We start from the raw sequence: 17,994 nt of genomic DNA, 5'->3' as shown, positions 1-17,994 counted from the left end.
GCTGATAGTTTGTTTTCAGCTCACAATGAATAAATTCTCACTTTTAAAAGGTGCAGCAGCAACAGTTTAACTTTGTGCTAACTGCTAACATCTGACTGTTGACCTGAAGCTACAAGTTCACAGCAAAAACATCAACACTTCCTGCTCGAGACGAGCCAGGAGCTTGAATTATTTAATTATAACAGTACTTAGCTTTGTTATAACAATATTTTATTTAAATTGATTACAACAATACTTTGTTTAGCTTTATTATGACAGTAGTTACCTGTCATAGTTCATTTAAAAATATGATATTTTAGTAGTCTACAGTACGTGGGAAGAGACTACAACCAGTCCTAGTGGACTGTGGTGTGTAGTAAGAGTATGATGAGGTAACAGTCTTGTTATTACATAAAAAATATGTATTTTGAGCAGATCCTCTTTGTTCTCTGACCTCAAGTAAGCCTGATGTCATAGTCTCTTAAAATTCATCTTGAAGACACTGAAAAAGTCAAAACCAACTCAGACAGTTACTGTGAGCTGTGCCAGTGCCTATCAAACTGCAGAGACTAAAACTTTTGAAAGCAAACTTTTTTTTTTTTTTTTTTTTTTGTTGGCTTTCCTGACGAGCCCTAATGTGAACTCTCTGCATCACAAAGGCAAATTTCAATTTGAGAAGTGCTTGCAAAAAATATTTGCAGTGAGTTGAGGATCAGAATCTAAACTTGGCCAAATCACTGAGTGCTGATTGAGCAGTAGAGGGTAGTTTGTCCTGGCCCTCGCACTCTCTTCCGTCTCCTTTGGCCTGCCATCTAAAGCTCAAAAGTTAAGCTCTCACAGCTTCTCCTCTGAGAACAAGTTTATCTCTTTTGCACAGGCTGAAGATGAAAATGTTTCCTCCTTCCTAGCTCTCACTGCATCATGCAGTTGAACTGGCACTACAGCCAATTAGTAGGCCTATTGCACTTTCATCAACTTCGAAGACTTGTGAAACACGGATTGAAAAACAAATGGTCAAACTGGATGCAATAGAGGCTGACATATCCTAACTTCTCTTCAAGTCAAGTCAACTTTATTTATAGAGCACATTTAAAAACAACAATCATTGATCAAAGTGCTTTACAATGGATACAATTATGCACAACCAAGCAGAGATGGGGACTTGAGTCATTGTGACTTGGACTCGAGTTGACTCGAGTCGCTGTTTTGATGACTTGTGACTTGACTTGACAAAAAATAAAAGACTTGAGACTACTCTATATATGCTTCCTTTAGGTAACATCATTAGAAATCACCCTATAAATTTCCATTGTTATGCGGATGATACTCAGTTGTATTTATCGATGAAGCCAGAAGAAAGTAATCAATTAACTAAACTCCATAACTGTCTTAAAGACATAAAAACTTGAATGAGCACCAATTTCCTGATGTTAAATTCAGACAAAACTGAAGTTATTGTTCTTGGCCCCAAACAACTCAGAGACTCTTTATCTGATGACATAGTTTCTCTAGATGGCATTGCTCTGGCCTCTAGCACTACCGTAAGAAACCTCGGAGTAATATTTGATCAAGATTTGTCTTTTAATTCTCATTTAAAACAAACCTCACGGACTGCATTTTTTCATCTGCGTAATATTGTGAAAATTAGGCCTATCCTGACCCGAAAAGATGCAGAAAAATTGGTCCACGCTTTTGTTACCTCAAGGCTGGATTACTGTAACTCTCTATTATCAGGTAGCTCTAGTAAGTCCTTAAAAACTCTCCAGCTAATTCAGAATGCAGCAGCACGTGTACTAACAGGAACTAAGAAACGAGATCATATTTCTCCTGTTTTAGCTTCTCTGCACTGGCTCCCTGTAAAATCCAGAATTGAATTTAAAACCCTACTGTTAACTTATAAAGCTCTAAATGGTCAAGCTCCATCATATCTTAGTGAGCTCATAGTGCCATATTATCCCACCAGAACACTGCGCTCTGAGAACGCAGGGTTACTCGTGGTCCCTAAAGTCTCCAAAAGTAGATCAGGAGCTAGAGCCTTCAGCTATCAGGCTCCTCTCCTGGTACAGGTAACCAGTGAAGCGAGGCCAATACAGGGAAAATGTGATCACTTCTCCTGGTACCAGGAATGAGTCTTGCTGCTGAATTCTGAACGAGCTGCAAGCGTGACAGAGCTGACTGGTTGATGCCGGTGTAGAGGGAATTACAGTAATCTAATTGGGAGAGATGAAAGCATGAACTAGACTTTCTAAATCTTTTACGGACAGAAATGATTTAAGTTTTGCAATGGATCTTAGATGGAAGAAGCTTGAGGTGACAACTGAGTTGACCTGTTTATCAAATTTAAAGCCAGAGTCAAAGATGACACCAAGATTCTTTACATGAGTGTGAAGACAGAGGACCAAGAGCACTGGTAACAGAGGCAGAGTAGGGCCAAAAATGAGGACATCAGTTTTGTCATGGTTCAGCTGGAGAAAGCTTCATGCCATCCAAGATTTTATGTCATTAATACAGTGTAATAGTGAATTAATGCTGCAAGGATCTGATGGTTTCAAAGGGAGGTACAACTAGAGCCCAATGGAGGCATGGATAGTGAAGATAAAATTGGGCCTAAAATGGAACCTTGAGGAACACCACAGGAGATGGAAGCAGAGGAGGAGTACACATGACCAATTTGGACAGAGGCTGAGCGGCCTTGGAGGTAGGAAGCAAACCACTGAGGGGCCAGTCCCTGAATGCCAACAACATGCTCCAAGTGGCCCAAGAGAATGGAGTGATCCACAGTATCAAATGCCACTGAAAGATCTAAGAGAATCAGAGTGACATAACATCCTGAGTCTAAGGACAATATTAAGTCATTTGTTACAGGGCAGATTCTGTGCTATGATGTTTTCTAAAGCCTGATTGAAATTTGTCCCGAGTGCTGTAACTGTCAAGGTAGGAGATGAGTTGAGAGAAAACAACTTTTTCCAGGACTTTTGATAAAAATGAGAGCTTTGATATTGGACGGTAGTTACCGGGAACAGATGGATCAAGATTTTCTTTTTTGATGAGAGGGTGAATGACGGCATGTTTAAAGCATGTAGGGACATAGCCGTTCACTAGAGAGCTATTAATTATTGAGAGAACACTGGGCCCAACAGAGTTCAACACTTCCTTAAATAGGTGAGAGGGGATAATATCCAAAGAACATGAACTCAGATTCATAGGTGAAATTATGTGTGTCAAGGTGGAGAGAGAACTTGTGTTGAAATTGTTTAAAGTGGAGGAACATGAAGATGGCTCTGAAGGATCAAAAGCAGGAGGTACAATCTGGGAACGAATATTGTCAATTTTGTTGATGAAAAATGTTAGAAAGTGTTGGCAGGTATCTGGTGTAGCATCATTAGACTTTGTGAATACTGGTTTAAGTACTGAGTTAATTGTGTCAAATAAAACTTTGGGTCTGTGGACATGTTTGGATAAATATCTGAAAAGTATTTGGATCTCTCTGCTTTGACACATTTCTGATAATTAATAAGACACTGTCTCAGATGCTGGTAGGACACTTGAAATTTATCCTTCTTCCATTTCCTCTCTGCTCTTCTGCATGCCTAAGTGACCGAGTTGTGAAGTTAAACCAGGGCTGAGTTTTGGTTTTTCCTTTTATAACTTTAAAAGGGGCAACTGAATTGAGAATATTGCTGCACATGCGATTAAAATTATTTACTTGCTAGGTCACCAGGGGAAGCTTCAGAGAAGAGAGCAGAGGAAAAGGTATCAGAGAACTGATGGATAGTGAGGGGAGTAAAAGACCTGGGCCTCATGTACAAAGGGTGCATACGCACAAAAACGTGGCGTACGTCCTTTTCCACGGCAAAGTTCAGATGTATCAAGAGTGAAATGACCGTGGAAATGTGCGGTGCCTCACGTCAACTTCATGGCTGGCATACACACGTTTCTACAGCTGTTGATCCTTTGGCAACACTTAGAGGTGATACTGGGAAACTGTTATAATAAATAAATGTGAAAACAATTAGTCCTCAGAGTGATGTGCACATCAGAGGCACATGAACAATTAACACTGATGAACAATTAACACACCCACGTGTCTGCAATTAGATGAGTGGATATAAAAGCATGCGCAAAGTGGTGCCGAAAATGCCATTAAAAACAACGGCTGCTTTAGCAGTATTAGAAGATTTGTAAATGGCACAATACGAAGAGAGCATGTATTCCGAGACAGATGGCACTGGCACATGATGACAACTGGCTCATCAGCTGCTTTAGGTTCCCGAGGGCAATCCTCCTGGAACTGTGCGCATGCGGCCGGTCTTGGAGCGTGACACCGCAAGAAGCCATGTGCTGCCTGTATCCATACAGGTGCTGACCACACTGGGGTTCAGGCAACAGGGGCATTCCAGAGGGAGCTGGCTGACCGATTGGGACTGTGCCAGTTGACCCTGAGCCGAGCCATGCCAGCTGTGTGGGACGGAATTATCCACATGTCAGCCAGGTATATCAAATTCCCATATGCAGCTGAACAGGCCAACATTAAAGTGCAATTTGCAGCAAGAGCCGGTTTTTTCTTTTAATGTAATCGGAGCTATCGACTGCACACACATTGCTATAAAAGCGGGATGAATTTGTTTATGTCAACAGGGAGCATTTTCATTCGATCAATGTACAGATCATATGTGATGCGCAAATGCAATTAACCAACACTGTGGCGAGGTGGGCCAGTTCAATGCCCTGAGTAACAGTATGGTTGGGAACAGACTACTAGCTGGCATTGTGTGCGCGATGGGTGGCTTCTTGGTGAGTAAATAATTTATTTGTTTAATTGTCCTAATATTAATCCCCCTGTTGCGCATTGAGCATGTGCGCCCCCAAATATTATCCTGTCTTCACAACATCAGTACTAGTCAGTGGTTAAAGTTAGTGACTTGCTGTTTCTTGCTGGTTAAACTACAGCTTCAGAGCTTTCTAACAAGCCCCTGATTGACTCTGTGTGTAAAGTACTCATGTCAATAAACCCGTGCGTAAAGTGTGACATTTCTTGAGCAGCCACACCTTTTCCCCAGTGCACTTCTGCATTCATTTCCAACAATAGTGTGTGATCCATGTAAGTGGTGTATAAAATTAACTGTAAATCCAGTTCACATAATTAATTGTCTGCTTTCAATTGACCCCAGGCAACTCTCTGTTCAAATGGGGTGAGCTCCTCCTCTCCTGTCCCCCCGCCTGTTTTAGCCACCCTTTGGTGGTGGGCAGCTGTCCTCGTCCACCTTAATGTCGGACCACTTATTTTTTAATTCTGCGTGTGTACGCTTTTCTGACCCCACAGCATTGACAGCCTCACACGCACTCTCCCACTTACTCCTCTTGTGTTTTGTGTTGATGCCAGAGGACAGCGTGCCAAAAAGTACATTTTTGCGCACCTCCACTTCAGTGAGTAGCGTCTCCAATTCGCATTCTGTGAAGTTTTTCTTTTTTCACATCTTACTCATTCTTTTGTTTTAGTTTTCTGATTGTGCAGAGACGGGAATCTCAGGTGCAGGGTTAATTTAAATATGATTTGCATATTTAAATGGGGGCATGGACAGGGAGGGGTCGGGTACTCCAACATGTGCGCTCAGTAGGAAATCCATGCAAGTCTTTGTACATGAGGCCCCTGGAGTAGCTGCGTGGTTGACAAGGTTTACGAACCTTACAAGGAAGTGAGGTGGAGAACATAATAGGCCAGTGATCAGACAAACCCAAATTGTTGATCTAGACAGACGGGACAGGGATGCCAGATGTTAAAATAAGGTCCAGAGTATGACCATGTATGTGAGTGGGCTCCATGATTGACTGGGTAAGATTGAAAGAATCGATTCAATTCAGAAAGTCCCTGGGGAGTGCATCAGATGGGCAGCAGACATGAATGTCCAAGTCTCCTAGGATCAGCACATGATCAGAATAATGAGCACTGAGCATAGGAAATGAGAGAACTCATCTATAAATTTTGGGTTGAATTTAGGGGGCCTGTATATGAGTGCACAAAGTACCGGAGTTGATCTTTCAATCTTACACAACAACAATTCAAAACTTGTGTACTCATTAGATGACAGGAGTTTACAGTTAAAAACATCTTTAAAAATCATAGCAACATCCCCTCCCCGGCCATGGTGTGTGGTGAGGTAAGAAATTTGTAATTTGGAGGACACAATTCAGAAAAGGCACTGACTTCACCAGGTCTTTGCCAGGTTTCGGTAAGAAATATAAAGTCTAAGTTATGGGTTAAAATTAAGTCATTTAAAATGAAACTTTTGTTTGAGAGTGATCTGACAAGGAGGGTAATTTGTGTCACGACACTTCTCCACTTCTCTGTGTGGTGCTGGCGTACTGTGTGCTGTTGTCTTCCTGGCAGGTTCTGGTCCGAGGTGGGGTCATCGTCATCAGTTGATGAGCTGTACCTGGGCCTGGTGATGTGTCTCAACCATATCTCCCTCCTTCCTCAGATACCGCGTGGCTGCCGCTGTACCTACACACACGTTCCATCTGTGGGGCACGAGGGTGCTCCTACACCGCTGGTAGCTGAAATGGACCTTTTGCCTTCTTTTGTTTTACTTTTATAAATAAACTAAGCGCTATTTTGCACTGATCCCCTCTCTGCTCTCGTTTCTCGTTGCGGCCTCAGGGGCTGGGTCGTAATAGATGGGGGCTTGTCGGTTTCATGAATGAAGCTGGTTGTGATTGTAGCATGACATGACATCGGCGCACAGCTGTTGTGTGTAACACTAGCGTTTGGCGATTGAGCCCATAGCTAATTGTTGCAGCAAGAGAGTAGCGTGACAGGGGTAAGTGTTTATGTTTTTTGGTCTTTTCAGTGAAGCTGTTGTTTGTTTGGGAGCCAGAGTTAATGTGCTGGTGGTCAATTTGTGGCAGTGAGTTCAGCGATCCAGTACAGCCGCTGTAGTTGCCGGTGGTTCTGTCCCTGTTAGGCTTAGCACGGATTCCCTTTTGGAGTTCGTGTGGGGGAGTTGTTAATGTGGTGTGAATGTGGTTGGAGCTGTTAACTTGGGAGCACGGCCGAGGCTGCAGGTGAGGTTGCTAGTTGTTGGTTGCTTCGCCAGGCTTGCGGTAATTAGTGCATAAATACCCACGGCAACTAGTGCCTGAAGGCTAGGGGGGAGATTAGCTAGATCTGGGCAGGCAGTGAGCTCGGTGTGCCAAGTGTTTTGTTGTGACTGATTGACTGTGTGTAGGTAAGTGAGTTCTAGTGGGCATGGCAACTGTAGAGGAGTTTTTGAAAGTGCCATCAGAGGGGCTGCTGGAGGGCTGCTCATGTGAACAATTGATCCGGATTGCAATGTATTTTAACTTGGATGTTGGTAATAAGAGGATGAAAGAAAACGTAAAAAACATTATCAGAGCTAATCTGGCTGACCGGGATTTTTTTGGCCTTAAAACACATGTTGCTGGACCTGTAGACAGTGTTGAGGTGTCTGGCTGTGTCAAGGCTAGTTTGTCTTTTGAGCAGAGGAGGGAGTTGTTGCTCCTGCAGACAGAGATGGAGAAGTTGGCAGTGGAGAAGCTGAGGAGAGAGCTTAAGAGGCTTGAGATGGAAGAGTGGGGGTTGAGTCTGCATACTGGTGATCCTGTTCATGCCTCTGGCTCTGCTGGTGGATCCTTTTTTTCATTTGATGTAGCCAGTAATCTGTGGTTAGTTCCTCAGTTTAGTGAAAGGGACCCAGATACTTTTTTCTCTTTGTTTGAACGTGTACCTGAGAGCAGGGGTTGGTCTGATTCTGAACGTACCCTTTTGTTACAGTGTTAACAGATAAAGCTCAGGAGGCCTATTCATCCCTGTCAGTGGCTGAAAGCAAGGTTTAGTTGAGAGTCAAAGAGGCTGTGTTGACAGCGTATGAGTTCTGTTCCCAGTCACAACGCAGTTTACACCAGCAAGCACAAAGTGAAGACTGCAGCTGAGCCTGCCGCACTGGCTGATGAGTATGTGCTGACCCACCGCGATGAGTTCAGGGCTCCTGAGGGCGGTTGTGCCTATCGTGCTGTGGGTAAGTGGGAAGAGAAACAGCGTCCACACCACGGTAAGTCTGAGAATCCTACACGGGCTCAGTCGTAGTTCGAGTTCAAAAATTTGACACTTCTGTAAGGGTATAGGTCACTGGAAAGCTGATTGTCCCACAGTCTTGGTACTACTGGATCTAAGTGCCGCTTTTGATACAGTAGATGACCACATTTTATTAAACAGACTCAGAAACCTGGTGGGCCTCTCTGGTACTGTTTTTAACTGGTTCAGCTCTTATCTCACAGATCGTTGTTTCTTTGTAAGTATGGATACATGTTCCTCCAGAATGCATGAAATTAGGTGTGGGGTGCCCCAAGGGTCAATTTTAGGTCCAATTCTTTTTAATCTATATATGCTTCCCCTTGGGGACGTCATCAGGAGGCACGGCATCAGCTTCCACAGTTACGCAGATGACACACAGATGATACCCTTTTAAACTGTATTTTAGATATCACGTCATGGATGGCAGTGAATTTCCTACAGCTCAACCAGGACAAAACAGAGGTTTTAGTCATTGGTCCTGAAGGCCAGAGAGAGAAACTTTTACCAAAACTACAAGATTTTAAATCCTCACAATGTGTGAAGAACCTGGGCGTCATTTTTGACTCTGAGCTTAATTTTATTCCACACATCAAAAATGTAACAAAGATAGGTTTTTATCATCTTAAGAATATAGCCAGAGTCCGCCCATTTCTCTCTCAGGCTAACACGGACGTGCTGATGCATGCTTTTATCTCTTGTCGTTTAGATTACTGTAATGCCCTGCTCTCTGGTCTTCCCAAAAAGACCATCTCTAACCTGCAGTTACTCCAAAACTCAGCCGCACGAGTGCTGACGAGGACCAGAGGGTGGGCGCACATTACACCAGTTTTGAAATCGCTGTATTGGCTCCCCGTGCGCTTCAGGATCGATTAAGGTTCTTTTATTAGTTTTTTTTCCGGCACAGGCCTTTTAATTCTTCCAAAAGTCAGAACAAAAACCTACGGGGAGGCTGCATTCAGCCATTACGGCCCACACTTATGGAACAGCCTGCTGGAGAGCATCAGGACTGCAGAGACTGTTGATGTTTTTAAAAGGAGGCTCAAGACTCACCTTTTTAATTTGGCTTTTAACTGATTTTTTTTAACTTTTTTAATTCTTCTATTATATGTTATTTTTAATGATTCATTTTAAATCTTTATGCATTTTTTGGGCCCAAGCAGGACACCTGCGAAGTCCCTATTGTTTTTCGAATTATTATTAGGGCCGAGCACCTAGTGGTGCGAGGACCCTATTGAAATGCAAGGATTTTTTGTTATTCTTCTTCCTCCAAATGAATTGCCTTTTTGGGAAGATTAACATACCAGAAAACTCATGAAACTTTGCACACATCTCAGAACTGGTGAAAAATCTGATATTTTAAGGGTCTCGTGCGCTGGTTCCAAAAAATGGCTCAGTAGCGCCCCCTACAAAAGTTTGAGAAAACAGCCCCTGAAGCTAGTTTAACCTACATGTATGAAACTCGGCAGGCTTATGTAACGCTCAGAGACGTACAAAAAAGCCTCTTGGAGGCATGTTCTAAACCCAACAGGAAGTCAGCCATTTTGAATTTACTGTGCAATTTTGATGCATTTTTGGCCATTTCCAGGGGTCTTAAATGAACAAACTAGTCCTAGAGATTTCATCTGATCGACTTCAAACCTTGGTCTGTCCCATCCCAAGACCTTGAAGATGAAACGTTATCAAAAGCTTGAGTTTTCGTCAATGAGTGTGACCGTGGGATGGCGTACATTCTTTGATGTCCCTCTTCTAGCAGGTTAATCAGACCCACCTCAAACTTGCTGGTCTAAGTCCTTAGACCTTGATGATGTTTAAAAATGAAGCTTCTGAGTTTTCATCAAACGCTGTCACCGTGGTGCCGCCTTGTTCGCCATCAAACACGATGTTGTTTTGAAGGGACAAGGGATGCTTGAAAACTCACCAAACATGGCATACACATCACAGGTCACAAGTCCTGTTGTCTGATGTGATTTTTGTTCTTTGATGCACCAAGATGGCTCAACAGCGCCCCCTAGAATATTTCAATTCAGCAGCCCCCAAAGCTGGTTTGACCTGCATGTATGAAACTTGGTAGGCACCTGTAACACTCTATCACATACAAAAAAGCCTCTTGGAGCCATGCTCCAAACCCAACAGGAAGCCCGCCATTTTGAATTGACTTGTGCCACTTTTGCCCATTTCCAGGGCTTGTAAATTAACGAACTTGTCCTACAGATTTAATCAGATTTGCTCCAAACTTAGTTTATGTGAGCCTGGCTATGTTGCAACCAAAAGTTATTACAGGATCTGCCCAATGTTGAATGGTGTGCCCGCTGCGGAGTGTTGAATTTTGAGGTCTCGCCATGAAAAACGAAATTGCTGTAGCTTTGGCGTAAATGGTCCGATATCCACCAAACTTCACATGATTCATATTAGTCCTGCCCTGAACACATTTACATAACCATATTTCCTGATACTCATAGTGCCACCTAGTAGTGACAGGAAATAGGTCTCAGCAAACACTTATCTTTCGATTTATGCGAAAGTTACATGCTGTGGTGTATATTTGATGTTTAAAAACATGATGTATAATTAGTGTGCTCTCCAACTCCCTCTAGTGGAAAGAGGAAGTGATACAAAATGTGAAATATGTCATCCCAGCACTGTATCAAAGATATGCCAAGTCACTCCTGCATGCCATGTCTAAATTTGAAAGAAATGAGTTGACGATTCAGAAGGCGTCCTGCCAGCCCCCCCGAGTTGCGTGAAGGTGCGAGGGCCCGTTCATTACTGCTTGCAGCTTTAATTAGGGCCCGAGCACCGACCGAAGGCCGGCGAAGTCCCTATTGAAACTGCTCTGCTTTACTGAACTGCTTTATTATTATTATTATTATTAGGGCCCGAGCACCTAGCGGTGCGAGGACCCTATTGAAATGCAAGGATTTTTTATTATTAGGGCCCGAGCAACGACGAAGTCATCCGCGTAGGACCCTATTGTAATCGCGCTGTTTATTATTATTAGGGCTCGAGCAGGTCACAGACCTGCGAGGTCCCTATTATTTTTCTCCTGATTATTAGGGCCCGAGCAACGACGAAGTCGTCCATGAGGACCCTATTGTAATCACGCTGTTTAGTATTATTATTATTATTAGGGCCTGAGCAACGAAGAAGTCGGCCCTGAAGACCCTATTGTAATCATGCTTACTATTATCATTATCATTGTTAGGGCCCGAGCGACGACGAAGTCGTCCGTGAGGACCCTATTGTAATCGCGCTGTTTATTATTATTAGGGCCCGAGCGACGACGAAGTCGTCCGTGAGGACCCTATTGTAATCGCGCTGTTTATTATTATTAGGGCCCGAGCAATGACGAAGTCATCCGTGAGGACCCTATTGTAATCATGCTGTTTGTTATTAGGGCCCGAGCGACGACGAAGTCGTCCGTGAGGACCCTATTGTAATCGCGCTGTTTATTATTATTAGGGCCCGAGCGACGACGAAGTTGTCCGCGGAGGACCCTATTGAAATCGCGCTGTGTATTAGGGCCTGAGCGACAATGAAGTCGTCCGCGGAGGACCCTATTGAAATCGTGCTGTTTATTATTATTTTTATTATTCTTGCAACATTTCGTGTCCCAATTTCGGCCCTTTCCCAAATTTGAAAATGTTTCTAACTCTCCACATTCATCTGGCCACATCCAAAATTCAATATTTTTGGGCGGTTGCACATGGTCGGCGCGAAATGCCGAAATAGCGTCCCCTACAAATTTTCAAAACACCCTCCCCATTGGGGTTAGTTTGTTGTAGGTAAACAAAATTTGGTACACACATGTATCATACCTAGACACACAAAAAAGTCTCCTAATGTCATGGTGAAATCCCAACAGGAAGTCGGCCATTTTGTTTTGAATTTTTTTGTTACAGCCATTTCCACAACTTACATTTGAACGAACTCCTCCTAGGGATTTCGTCCTATCGACTTCAAAGTTGGTACAGATCATCCTGAGAACATGCTGATCAAAAGTTATTAAAGGCTTTTCTCTATGTCAAGGGGCGTGGCCGCTAGGGCGTGACAAATTTTGGCGACTTTTTGTTTTCTTGCCATCGAATTTCGAACGGCTCTCCCGCCCACATACTTGATCTCAGCAGCTTCAAACTTGCTTGACATGATGATGGCTCCGCCCCTAACGCCCCTATGTGTTAATATCCCACCTTACTTATAGCGCCCCTCGGTGGTAACAGAAAGTGACCAGGTTTTTACTTTAACATGTACTGATGCCACAAACTTGACCGCATCAACTTCATTCCACTTCTAATGCATGCAGAACAAGTTGGTGAAGCTACCTTATGAACGCTGTGAAGCTACGTCTCATGGTGTCCATGTGGCGGCGTAGCGACTTTTGATCCCTTACCACTAAATACGTTTGGCTTTTTGATGGCTTCAGCGACCTCATCTCCTCATGAAAATTGATACACAGATCAAGAATGGCGAGCTCTTGCATCTGATAGGGGCATCTCCCATGGGGGGGGGGGCCATTTTGATTTTGACTTGTCATTTTGGCATGATTTCCACATGTTGCATTTCAAATTTTTTACAGATCATCCAAACACCATGCTGATCAAAAGTTGTGCTCTGCATGTCTGTAGGTCAAAGGGCGTGGCTGCTATGGTGCTGCCATTTTTGATCCATCGCCATGCTTATTCAAGTAGCTCTCTCTCCCACATAATTCAGCCAAACTGCTTCAAAATTTCTGTACATGATAAGAGCCCCTGCCCTCAACGCCTCCATATGCTCGAAGGCAATCTTGCTCATGGCGCCCCCTTGTAGAAACAGGAAATGACATCTTTTACACTGACAAATGCCAACCTCAAGCTCCTGACCTGATCAACTACATTTTGTGGCCACATGACAATCAAGTTGATGAATCTCCACAGTGACACACGTGTCCTGTCATGTTGCAGGCCGTGGCAGTGGCGACTTTTCATCCTTTGCCACGGAATATCAACTTGATATAAATCCTTCATGTATTGTCCGATTTGCTCGAAATTTCACATGCGTGATGACGGTCCACCCCTGAACGCACCTGCCCACATCTGGTTACGCTCGTAGCACCACCTGGTGGATGAACGAAACATTGCGTTTTTTCACTCCTGCCAGATTTTTTCTCCCTTCTCGCTTCGCGCCACAGCCCCCACGTGCCTCAGGCCCCCGCTGTTACATGGGGGAGCGAGGGCCCGATCACAGCTGCTTGCAGCTTTAATTATTACCTAGCGGTGCGAGGACCCTATTGAAATGCAAGGATTTTTTATTATTATTATTATTCTTCCTCCAAATGAATTGCCTTTTTGGGAGGCTTAACATATCCGAAAACTCATGAAACTTTGCACACACCTCAGAACTGGTGAAAAATTTGATATTTTAAGGGTCTCCTGTGCGGGTTCCAAAAAATGGCTCAGTAACTCCCCCTACAAAAGTTTGAGGTAACAGCTCCTGAACCTAGTTTAACCTACATGTATGAAACTTGGCAGGCTTATGTAACGCCCAGAGACATACAAAAAAGCCTCTTGGAGGCATGCTCTAAACCAAACAGGAAGTCGGCCATTTTGAATTTACTGTGCAATTTTGGTGCATTTTTGGCCATTTGCAGGGGTCATAAATTAACAAACTAGTCCTAGAGATTTCATCCGATCGACTTCAAACCTTGGTCTGTCCCATCTCAAGATGTTAAAGATGAAAAGTTATCAAAAGCTTGAGTTTTCGTCAATGCATGTGACCGTGGGATGGCGTCAAAGTTAGGGGTCTCGCCACTAAACAGGAAGTAGTTTATAACTCCAGCATACATGGTCCAATCTTGCCCAAATGTCACAGGATTGATGACAGTCCCACCCTGAAAAACATCTACATGTCAATAATTAGAGATAAATATAGCGCCTACAGAATTGACCAGATCCATCTCAAACTTGGTGAAAAAAGTCATAAGACGTTGATGACGCTTTATTGTGGAAACTGTGAGTTTTTGTCAAAGGGCGTGGCCATGGCCTGGCGGCGAACCTTGATGTTTCTCCGTGATGATAAATGTTGCTGTAACTTGAGTCCACATGGGAATATCTTGCCAAAACTTCACACATATGATGACAGTCCAGCCCTGAACACATCTACAGAGGAATTTTGAATCACCGCCATAGCGCCACCTTCTGGCAACAGAAAGCTACTTTATACATTCTTTGATGTCTCGCTTCTAGCAGGTTAATCAGACCCACCTCAAACTTGCTGGTCTAAGTCTTTAGACCTTGATGATGCTTAAAAATGAAGCTTTTGAGTTTTCATCAAACGCTGTCACCGTGGCACCACCTTGTTCGCCATCAAACACAATGTTGTTTTGAAGGGACAAGGGATGCTTGAAAACTCACCAAACGTGGCATACACATCACAGGTCGCAAGTCCTGTTGTCTGATGTGGTTTTTGTGCTTTGATGCATCAAGATGGCTCAACAGCGCCCCCTAGAATATTTCAATTCAGCAGCCCCCAAAGCTGGTTTGACCTGCATGTATGAAACTTGGTAGTCACCTGTAACACTCTATTACGTACAAAAAAGCCTCTTGGAGCCATGCTCCAAACTCAACAGGAAGTCCGGCATTTTGAATTTACTTGTGCCACTTTTGTGCATTTTTGGCAATTTCCAGGGCTTGTGAATTAAAGAACTTGTCCTACAGATTTAATCTGATTGGCTCCAAACTTGGTGTATGTAAGCGTGACTATGTTGTGACCAAAAGTTATCGCAGGACTTGCCCAATGTTGAATGGCGCGCCCGCTGCTGAGCGTTGAATCTTGAGGTCTCGCCATGAAAAACGAAATTGCTGTAGCTTTGGCATAAATGGTCCAATCTACACCAAACTTCACATGATTCATATTAGTCCCGCCCTCAACACATTTTCATTACCATATTTCCTAATAATCATAGCGCCACCTAGTGTCGAAAAGGAAGTACTTCTTATCAGACACTTATCTTTGGATTCACCTGAAATTTCAGTGCTGTGGTCTATATTTGATGTACACAAACATGACGTATCATTAGTGTCTACGCACGCTGCAGAGGGTTTACTTTTGATGTCTCGCCATGAAACAGGAAATTGCTATAAATTTGGAGTAAATGGTCCGTTGTCCACCAAACTTCACATGATTCATATTTGTCCCACCCTGAACACATTTATATGACAATATTCTGTGATAGTCATAGCGCCACCTAGTGGTGAAAGGAAGTACTTCTTATCAGACACTTATCTTTGGATTCACCTGAAATTTCAGTGCTGTGGTCTATATTTGATGTACACAAACATGACGTATCATTAGTGTCTACGCACGCTGCAGAGGGTTTACTTTTGATGTCTCGCCATGAAACAGGAAATTGCTATAAATTTGGAGTAAATGGTCTGTTGTCCACCAAACTTGACATGATTCATATTTGTCCCACCCTGAACACATTTATATGACAATATTCCGTGATAGTCATAGTGCCACCTAGTGGTGAAAGGAAGTACTTCTTACCAGACACTCATCTTTGGATTAACCTGAAATTTCAGTGCTGTGGTGTGTATTTGATGTACACAAACATGACATATCATTAGTGTCTATGCGTGCTGCAGAGGTTTTAATTTTGAGGTCTCGCCATGAAACAGGAAATTGCTATATTGTTGCCGTAAATGTTCTGATCTCCATCAAACTTCAGATGATTCATATTAGTTCTGCCCTGAAAACATTTATATGACCATATTTCCAGATACTCATAGTGTTAGCTAGTGGTGACAGGAAGTAGGTCTCAAACACTTATCTTTTGATTTATCTGAAAGTTAAATGCTGTGGTGGATATTTGATGTATAAAAACATGATGTATAATTACTGCGCTCTCCAACTCCCTCTAGTGGAAAGAGAAAGTGATACAAAATGTGAAATATGTCATTCCAGCACTGTATCAAAGATATGCAAAGTCACTCCTGCATGCGATGTCTAACTTTGACAGAAATGAACTGACACATCAGAACATGTCCTGCCAGCCCCCCCAAGTTGCGTGAAGGTGTGAGGGCCCGTTCATCACTGCTTGCAGCTTTATAATTATTATTATTATTATTCTTACAAACATTAAATCCCCAATTTCGCCCCTTTCCCAAATTCAAAAACTCACCAAATTTGGTACACGCCTTTGGTCGGGTGAAAAATTTGATATTTCGGCAGTGTTCTATGTGGACGGGGCCAAATGGCGACATAGCGCCCCCTAGAAATTTTTGTGCCTCGAGCCCTGCCTGTGAGTTTCACCTACAGGCATGAAAATTGGTGGGCTCATAGAACATGCCAAGACGCACAAAAAATCCTCTTGAAGCCATGCCGTAAACCCAACAGGAAGTCGGCCATTTTGATTTGAATTTTTTACATGTTTGAACAAACTCCTCCTAGGGATTTCGTCCGATCAACTTCAAATTTGGTACAGATCATCCTGAGAAGATGCTGATCAAAAGTTATTAAAAGCTTTTCTCTATGTCAAGGGGTGTGGCCGCTAGCGTGTGACAAATTTTGGCGACTTTTCGTTTTCTTGCCATCGAATTTCGAACGGCTCTCCCGCCCACATACTTGATCTCAGCAGCTTCAAACTTGCTGGACATGATGATGGCTCCGCCCCGAACACCCAGATATGTTAATATCCCACCTTACTCATAGCGCCCCTCGGTGGTAACAGGAAGTGACTAGTTTTTACTTTAACATGTACTAATGCCACAAACTTGACCGCATCAACGTCATTCCACTTCTGATGCATGCAGAACAATTTGGTGAAGCTACCCTATGAACACTGTGAACCTATGTCTAATGGTGTCCATGTGGCGGCGTGGCGACTATTGATCCCTCGCCATTATATACGTTTGGCTTTTTGATGTCTTCAGTGACCTCATCTCTTCATGAAAATTGATACACAGTTCAAGAATGGGAAGCTCTTACATCTGATAGGGGCGTCGCCCATGGGGGGGACAAAATGCTTCAACAGCGCCCCCTTGAAATTTTCAAAAACCCCTCCCCATACGGGTTTTTTTGGAGTTGGAACATGAAAATTGGTACACATGTGTACGTTGTCCAGACGCACATAAAAGTCTCTGGCACCAATGGTCTACTCCAAACAGGAAGTCGGCCATTTTGATTTTGACTTGTCATTTTGGAGTGATTTCCACGTTGTATTTTAACGAACTAGTCCTAGGGATTTCATCCAATTGACTTCAGTTTGTTTACAGATCATCCTGAGACCATGCTGATCAAAAGTTATTAAAAGCTTTTCTCTATGTCAAGGGGCGTGGCCGCTATGGCGCCTCCCTTGCCACCAAATACGTTTGGATTTTTGATGGCTTCAGCGACCTCATATCCTCATGAAAATTGATACACTGGTCAAGAATGTCGAGCTCTTACATCTGATAGGGGCGTTGCCCATGGGGGACAAAATACCTCTATAGCGCCCCCTTGAAATTTTCAAAAAACCCTCCCCATAGGGTTTTTTGGAGTTGGAACATGAAAATTGGTACACATGTGTATGTTGTCCAGACGCACATAAAAGTCTCTGGCACCAGTGGTCTACTCCAAACAGGAAGTCATTTTGGCGTGATTTTTTTTATTTTAACGAATTCGTCCTAGTGATTTCATCCAATCGACTTCAATTTTTTTACAGATCATCCAGAGACCATTCTGATTAAAAGTTGTGCTCTGCATGTCTGTAGGTCAAAGGGTGTGGCTGCTGTGGCGCTGCCATTTTTGATGCATCGCCATGCATATTCAAGTAGCTCTCTTTCCCACATAATTCTTCCAAACTGCTTCAAAATAAATTTCTGTACATGATAAGAGCCCCGCCCTCAACGCCTCCATATGCTCGTAGACAATCTTGCTCATGCCGCCCCCTTGTGGAAACAGGAAATGCC

The 17,994-nt window shown here is 43.2% G+C and overlaps 1 protein-coding gene across 15 annotated transcripts in view; it reads right to left on the bottom strand.

The window, feature by feature from the left end:
• ptprfa (protein tyrosine phosphatase receptor type Fa) overlaps positions 1–17,994 on the bottom strand; it is an 888,655-nt gene that overhangs the window by 63,201 nt on the left and 807,460 nt on the right. The gene's annotated exons all lie outside the window — the stretch shown is intronic.

This window comes from Epinephelus lanceolatus, chromosome 6 (genome assembly GCF_041903045.1).
Source record: "Epinephelus lanceolatus isolate andai-2023 chromosome 6, ASM4190304v1, whole genome shotgun sequence".
Classification (NCBI taxonomy): domain Eukaryota; kingdom Metazoa; phylum Chordata; class Actinopteri; order Perciformes; family Serranidae; genus Epinephelus; species Epinephelus lanceolatus.
Note: the sequence above shows the minus strand (reverse complement) of the source record. Positions and strands in the feature narration are given on the sequence as shown.